Source organism: Dendrobates tinctorius, unplaced genomic scaffold (genome assembly GCF_039654945.1).
Source record: "Dendrobates tinctorius isolate UK_male_01 unplaced genomic scaffold, ASM3965494v1 ptg000164l, whole genome shotgun sequence".
NCBI classification, from domain to species: Eukaryota; Metazoa; Chordata; class Amphibia; order Anura; family Dendrobatidae; genus Dendrobates; species Dendrobates tinctorius.
Window position 1 is genome coordinate 2,359,884 of NW_027361831.1, and position 8,240 is coordinate 2,368,123.

General features: G+C 46.9%; 1 pseudogene; it reads right to left on the reverse strand.

Moving 5' to 3' along the window:
- Positions 1-7,488, reverse strand: part of LOC141052985 (uncharacterized) — a 106,059-nt pseudogene extending 98,571 nt beyond the window's left edge.
- Positions 7,489-8,240: the final 752 nt, after the last annotated feature.

Below are 8,240 nucleotides of genomic sequence, written 5' to 3' on the forward strand. Positions count from 1 at the left end.
AAATCCAACAAACTATATAGTAATGTAAAACAAGGTACAAGGTGTCTATAGGACAGGGGAGTTTTAGAATTTCTGCACACACTTGTGGACAGTGGACACTTGTGGATGGTGTGAGGCCCACTGATATCTGAGCGCTATGTGGCACGCTCGATGGCACAGCTGCCTGTGACCAAAGTGACGAGAGGATAATGGAGATTTTGAATCTCTGCGTACACTTTTGGACACTGGACACTTGTGGATGGTGTGAGGCCCACTGATATCTGAGCGCTATGTGACACGCTCGATGGCACAGCTGCCTGTGACCAAAGTGACGAGAGGATAATGGAGATTTTGAATCTCTGCGTACACTTTTGGACACTGGACACTTGTGGATGGTGTGAGGCCCACTGATATCTGAGCGCTATGTGACACGCTCGATGGCACAGCTGCCTGTGACCAAAGTGACGAGAGGATAATGGAGATTTTGAATCTCTGCGTAAACTTTTGGACACTGGACACTTGTGGATGGTGTGAGGCCCACTGATATCTGAGCGCTATGTGACACGCTCGATGGCACAGCTGCCTGTGACCAAAGTGACGAGAGGATAATGGAGATTTTGAATCTCTGCGTACACTTTTGGACACTGGACACTTGTGGATGGTGTGAGGCCCACTGATATCTGAGCGCTATGTGACACGCTCGATGGCACAGCTGCCTGTGACCAAAGTGACGAGAGGATAATGGAGATTTTGAATCTCTGCGTACACTTTTGGACACTGGACACTTGTGGATGGTGTGAGGCCCACTGATATCTGAGCGCTATGTGACACGCTCGATGGCACAGCTGCCTGTGACCAAAGTGACGAGAGGATAATGGAGATTTTGAATCTCTGCGTACACTTTTGGACACTGGACACTTGTGGATGGTGTGAGGCCCACTGATATCTGAGCGCTATGTGACACGCTCGATGGCACAGCTGCCTGTGACCAAAGTGACGAGAGGATAATGGAGATTTTGAATCTCTGCGTACACTTTTGGACACTGGACACTTGTGGATGGTGTGAGGCCCACTGATATCTGAGCGCTATGTGACACGCTCGATGGCACAGCTGCCTGTGACCAAAGTGACGAGAGGATAATGGAGATTTTGAATCTCTGCGTACACTTTTGGACACTGGACACTTGTGGATGGTGTGAGGCCCACTGATATCTGAGCGCTATGTGACACGCTCGATGGCACAGCTGCCTGTGACCAAAGTGACGAGAGGATAAGGGAGATTGGATTGCTTTTAAAAAAGCAGTTTGCGGAGCAGTGGGTAAACAGCAATGCCAGCATGACAGGAAGCCTTAAAAGGCAGCCCAAAAACCAACACCACTGATACACCACAATATAGCCTCCCCTTGCACTGCACACACAGTGACTTGTGTGTTGTGCAGGCCAAATCGCTAGCAGCAGAAGCAGTTTTTTTGTCTTCTTCCCTGCCTAACGCTCTCCCTACAGAATCAGCAGCAACCTCTCCCTATACTAAGATCGGCAGAAGTAAGATGGCGGTCGGCGTGCACGCCCTTTTATACCCCCTGTGACGCCCACCAAAGCAAGCCAATCACTTGCATGCCCTTCTGAAAGATGGTGGTGACCCGTGCCTATGTCATCACGTTGCCCACAGTGTCCGTGGATCCTGATTGGCTGAAAAAGAGCGCAAAACAAACTTTTGAAACGCGACTTTGGCGCGTAAGTCGCCGACCTCGTGGCCGACCTCATCCTAGGGTCGGGTTTCGTTTCATGAAACCCGACTTTGCCAAAAGTCGGCGACTTTTGAATTTTTTCGACCCGTTTCGCTCAACTCTAGTCAGCACTTTCTACATACACCGTCCTTTGACTTTGTAGTTTAGAGATCTGAGCAGCTAAGGGACTACATGGTCTAATTCTTGAAGGTAGCATGGATTCTCCAGCTTTTACATTCTGACTGAAATGGATTTCACTCCAAAAAAAGCTCCATCAATGCCCGAAGCAACAGGGCCAGTTTAGGATGGAGCAGGAAGAAGTGGATTAGTGGCAGCATGGTGACTACTTGATTGTGATACGGCCGGACTACAGCACTAATAAAGCAGCCGCAGCCAGTGACCGAGAAGAATCTGTGACTTCTCTGTATTTAGTGGATCCTACTCACCTGGGCAGTTATCTGTAGGAATCCCCTCATTCTGCCGCTCATCACTCCTCACATATGTCTCTGTAGTTTTATTATGGGTCAAATCATTATCCTGAAACAAATATTGTAAAAGTCACAGACAGATGGAGAAGTCACATCTATCATTAGCTCTAATCCTGCCATCTCCACCGTTCTCATTACACAAGTATAAAACATATAATACTGGTGGATAAAAGAAGACTGAGCACAAGACCTTCACAGCCGTCTACACATCATAGGGGACATCTCATGACACCTTCTCTCCATCTACCTGATGATCCTGAGGAACATTGGGATCTTCTTGTTTACAGTGCTGTGGAAGAAGAGGACATCTCTCTGGTGTTGTCCTCTCACTGGATAGATCTGGAGGAAACACATACAGGGACTGAATTCATTCTTAACATACAGAATTATAGGCCGTGCGTATTTAGTCCTGTCATTTACCTGGTGATGTGAGGGGCTGGGGAACCTCCATCATGACGTCCTTGTACAGATCTTTGTGTCCTTTTAAATACTCCCTCTCCTCCATGAAGTAATGTATGGTGACATCCTGACACGTTAAAGGAACTTGACAAGTACAATGATACTGTCGTCTCCAAGATCTCCTGATAGGGCTACTGATTAACAATAAGGGTTACAGGTTCGTTGGGACTCACCAGGAAATAAGAGACAGGCAGGGAACCTAACCAAATAAAACATATTTTGGAACACAGACAGCAAGCAGTTTCTCCCTCGGAGTCGGCAGCTGAATACGTTTCTCATAGACTCATCTTCCATAACGCTAATTCTCGTCTCATTTACCGACACTGGAATCGGCATTAGCAATACTGCAGGAGATATTCATTACACGTGACATGAGAAATAACTACTTCATGGTGAGGACGACATCTTCATCTCCTACTACGGCTCTAGAAACATATCTGGCCAGAGTCCGTCACTGACTCCATCACCACATGCATGAATGTCTCCCGTGTTCCCTGGGCTGTAATTTTTGTGTGTCCGATCAGGCATATGATGTCTGTGTTACACAGCCGACATCTATGTGTAAGTGCAGCAACTGGAGCTAGCTCCGATCACTGCAATTTAATTATTTAAATATTGCCATTGACTGTGTGCTGCTGATACACCAAACTTTTATAGACCAAAAAGAGGGACAAACCATGTGGCTGCGACCTTTGCATTTATTTTTTGTTTATTTACCGGCACAGCAGTCAGAACTTTCTCATCTTGAGGGTATGTGCACACGTTGCGTATTAGCCTGCGGATTTGGCTAAATCCGCAGGTAAAATGACCTGCGTTTTACCTGTGGATTTAGTGCTGATTAGCCTGCGGAGTTCCCCCTGCGTTCTGACACCTGTGGATTCCTATAATGGAGCAGGTGTCAAAACGCTGCGGATCTGCACAAAAGAATTGACATGCTGCGGATTTAAATCCACAGAAAATCCGCGCTGAAAAATCTGCAGCATGGGCACAGCATTTTTCATTTCTCATAGACTTTAATGGTACTGTACAATGAAGCAGAATCTGCTGCGGAACCGCAGGGCCAAATCTGCGGATCCGCAGCAGAATCCACAAGTGTGCACATACCCTTATGTAGCGTCACTATATGACATCCAGCATTTTGGCGTCTGTAAGGTCGTGTTCACACGCTGAAAAATGTGGTGTTTTTGTTCTCTACAAGATCCGCACCAAACTACACAATAACAATCTTCTCTGATTATTCATTTTTATGCCTGTCTCCTTATTTAATGTTTTTTTGGTAAAGATTTAAAGGGAATCTGTCAGCCCATTTTTGGACTATCAGCTGCCGGTACCGCCATCAGGGGCTTATCTACAGCATTCTGTAATGCTGTAGATAAGCCCCCCGATGTAACCTGAAAGATAAGAAAAATGAGATAGATTATAATCACCCAGGGGCAGACCGGTTTTGGTCCGATGGGTGTCGCGGTACCTCCCATCTTGTAGCGATGATGTCATCTTTTTTGCTTCCCGTCGCGGCTCCGGCGCAGGCGGAGTACTGCGGTGCGCAGGCGCCGGACCAGGTCAGAGAAGTCCGGCGCCTACGCACAGCAGTACTTCACTCTGCCCTCAACAGAGCAGATAAAGTACGCCTGCACAGGAGCCGCGACGGGAAGCAAAGAAGAGGACGTCATCGCTACAAGATGGGAGGTGCCGGACCGGACCGCGACACCCATCGGACCCAAATCGGACCCGCAGTGAGTATAATCTAACTCGCTTTTCTTCTCTTTCAGGTTACATCGGGCGCTTATCTACAGCTTTACAGAATGCTGTAGATAAGCCCCAGATGGCGGTGCCGGCAGCTGATAGTCCAAAAATGGGTTCACAGATTCCCTTTAAAGCAGTGTTTTAAATGTGGTTTTCAGGGTACAGAAAAGCTTTGGTTCTGCAGTTTCTTACATGTGTTTCTAGTGTTTTTTTTTTTTTTAGACTCCACATAAAAGTCTCTAGAGGGCAACTAGTTTTCCCCAAGGGGCCTCATGAGAGACCGTATTGTTGTGGAGGCCGAACCAATGGGCGGAAATTAATTCTCTTCTTTAGTAATATTAACATATTAATTATAGTATAATAACATTAGTTGTATCACTTATTATTGAGCAGAATTCACATCTCCCTATATACAGTATAAACTCACGCACAGCTCGTTATTCTTGGTATGAGCCTCCGCACAGCCACAGACCACAAAGCTACAGACCAATTATACACAGTATGAGCCCCTGCACAGTCAAAGCCCCTCCTATATACCGCATGAGCCCAGACAAAGCCACTGCCCACCTATACAAAGTATAAGCCCCAAACACCCTACACACAGTATAAGCTCATACACAGCTCCCTATACACAGTATGGACCCCAAACAACCCCCTATATAAAATAAGAGCCCCCATTCAGTCCCTTTTATATACAGTATGAGACGCCCTATGTGCAGTATTAGCCTCTATGTAGGCTCTTATATACAGTGTGAGCCTGTTGGCAGCAGATTATTCAGGATACTCTCCAAGCGTGTGACAACAGAGCTTCTTTATTCAGGAACAATATATGATAAGATTAATAGATCAGGAATAAATCTCGTGTGTCTATCTGTGCAGCATCTACAGCAGGCTGCTTCTCTCATACACAGACACATGAAAAACAAGAAATACAGTCACATGCTCTCCCTGTGTGAGTCTCTGGGAGTTTGTTTTTTATTTGCTCTAACTTTATAAACAGCAAACAAATCTAGCAACTAAATACTCAGACTGGAATAGAGACATAGCACCAAACATATTCCAACACGGCCTAAATGTCTAAGCAAAGTGGATGTGATTCCATGAAAATTCCTGCAATGCTTCGTCTAGAGACGCCGCTGACCTGTGCAGTTCTGGGGCATTTTCTCTATAGATTTCTATGTGAAGACTGAAAAATAAAATCCACCGCTGTATTGCTAGTGCAGAAGCCAAGCTGTTCTGTGCTATTAAATACGCTGCTTCACATCTGCACCAACATTAGAGGAAAAGACACAAAAAGAGGAATTAACATTCCCCCAAAATTCAAGAATTAACGCAGCAACAAAGGAAAACTGCATTTACCTGCCGAGATCTCAGAACTAATGCACAGGATGCAGCAAAGCCATATAATAAAGATGGCGGCAACACAGGAGCAAAATACTGAGGAGACAACCACTCCCAGCCTGCCGACTCATGGAGGGGGATTGCTTAGGAGTAACAACCTACCAATACCTCATATATATTATATTTAGGTTTTTACACGATAATTTTATTCCGGGTGCAGCCGAGCCCATCAATGTTGGCCTTGTAAACTCGGGTGTCTGTCCTCATGGGGTGTACTTATATAGTGCTGGGCAGTTGCCTAATCTAATAATATGGGTGTCACTAATAGGTTGTCAGCCAGACACACTGCGCCACCTATGTGTGACCAGCGCCCTATACAAGCCTTTTTGTGTGCAAGTTTAACCCCTTCACAACATGACGTATTTTTACTTCATATGCTGTGTCCCTAACTTTGATGTGGGATCCGGCGATGAGCCGACATTATTCCCTGCATGACAGCTGATTTATACTCATATTAAACTGTGCGCATGGGGCAAGGCGGTACTGTTGGAATATTATACTGTGTGCGGGAGGGATGATGGTTCTGGGGGAACATTATATTGTGTGTAGGGGTGGCTGAACTGTGTGTGAGCATAAAACTGTGTGTGGGGGAGAGTGGTACTATGGAAACATTATACTGTGTGTGGGGGGATGGCGGTACTATGGAAAGATTAGACTGTGTGTGGGGGGATGGGGGTACTGGGATAACATACTGTGTGCGGGGGGATGGGGGTACGGGGGGGGAACGTTATACTGTGTGCGGGTGCATGATGGTACTGGGGGAACATTACACTGTGTGCAGGGGGATGGCGGTACTGGGGGAACATTACACTGTGTGCAGGGGGATGGCGGTACTGGGGGAACATTACACTGTGTGCAGGGGGATGGCGGTACTGGGGGAACATTACACTGTGTGCAGGGGGATGGCGGTACTGGGGGAACATTATACTGTGTGCGGGGGGATGGTGGTACTGTGGGAACATTATACTGTGTGTGGGGGGATAGCGGTACTGTGGGAACATTATACTGTGTGTGGGGGGATGGCGGTACTGGGGGAACATTATACTGTGTGTGGGGGGATGGCGGTACTGGGGGAACATTATACTGTGTGTGGGGGGATGGCGGTACTGGGGGAACATTATACTGTGTGTGGGGGATGGTGGTACTGGGGGAACATTATACTGTGTGTGGGGGGATGGCGGTACTGGGGGAACATTATACTGTGTGTGGGGGGATGGCGGTACTGGGAAACATTATACTGCGTGCAGGTTGATGGTACTGTGGGAACAATATACTGTGTGCGGGGGGATGGCGGTACTGTGGCAAAATTATACTATGTGCGGGCATGGCTTTACTGTGGAAATATACTGTGTGTGGGGGCCAAGAAAGTGGCGCTGTACTATGTGAGTAATACTTTTTCCTTTTTCCTGTCTTTCATAATTGGCTCAAATGAATAGCAACAAAATAAAAGATATGATTCTTAGATAATGGCAACACAAAAATACGCTCAATTGTCTCAGTACTGAAGGGGTTACTGCCCCCTGTGCCCAGTAATGGGGAATCTCCAGCACCTACCTCCACCTGCAGAGCCGCACTCCACATATATGGCTGCTCTGTGCGCACAGGACCTGGGATTGTGTCATGTGATCGATACAAGAAAGCTCAGAGCCCGCTCCCCGCACTATGAGGCCACGTTCACACGTTGAATATTCGGCAAGTTTTTTACCTCAGTATTTGTAGGCCACAACCAGGAGTGGGTGATAAATACAGAAGTGGTGACGTGTTTCTATTACACTGTTCCTCTGACTGTCCCACTCCTGGTTTTGGCTTACAAATACTGAGGTAGAAAACTCCCCAAATACTCACTGTGTGCATGTGGCCTTATCTGTACAGGTACAAATACGCTGCGGCCAATATACAGCCATGTACACACGGTGTGTCAGCACACTGCGAATAATGAACATATGACCGCTACTATTACTATACCCGTATAACACATGAGGGACTTGGGTAATATTTTTGGGGTGATAAAGCCGTCCGACCACCACAAGCTGTGCCCAATGTGGAAGGTCCTGGACCCCAGTGACTCACCTCTCTGTGCATACCAAGGCCTGATATTGGCAGGAGAAGAGATAGGAGCCATGTCTGACTGTGATTATCACCAGTCTGGGATAAGCTGGGTGGGTAAAGGTGCACAGCCCCGGGGGGCCACACCCGCAGTGTATTAACACAAGAGCTCCAAACAAGGACCCACAAACCTCTAGAGGTAAAGTGATATGTAGGTGCCCATACACACTGTGCTCAGTAACAGATAGAAACACAGAAAAACACTAAAAAAAAAAATGAAGAAAAGCCGTGTGTGAGGTGGATGGAGAGGAGCAATTTGTTTGTGAAGTGGATGGGGCAGAACCGTGTGTGTGCAAGGAGACCATGGAGGAGCCATTCATGAACTGAGTGGAGCCGT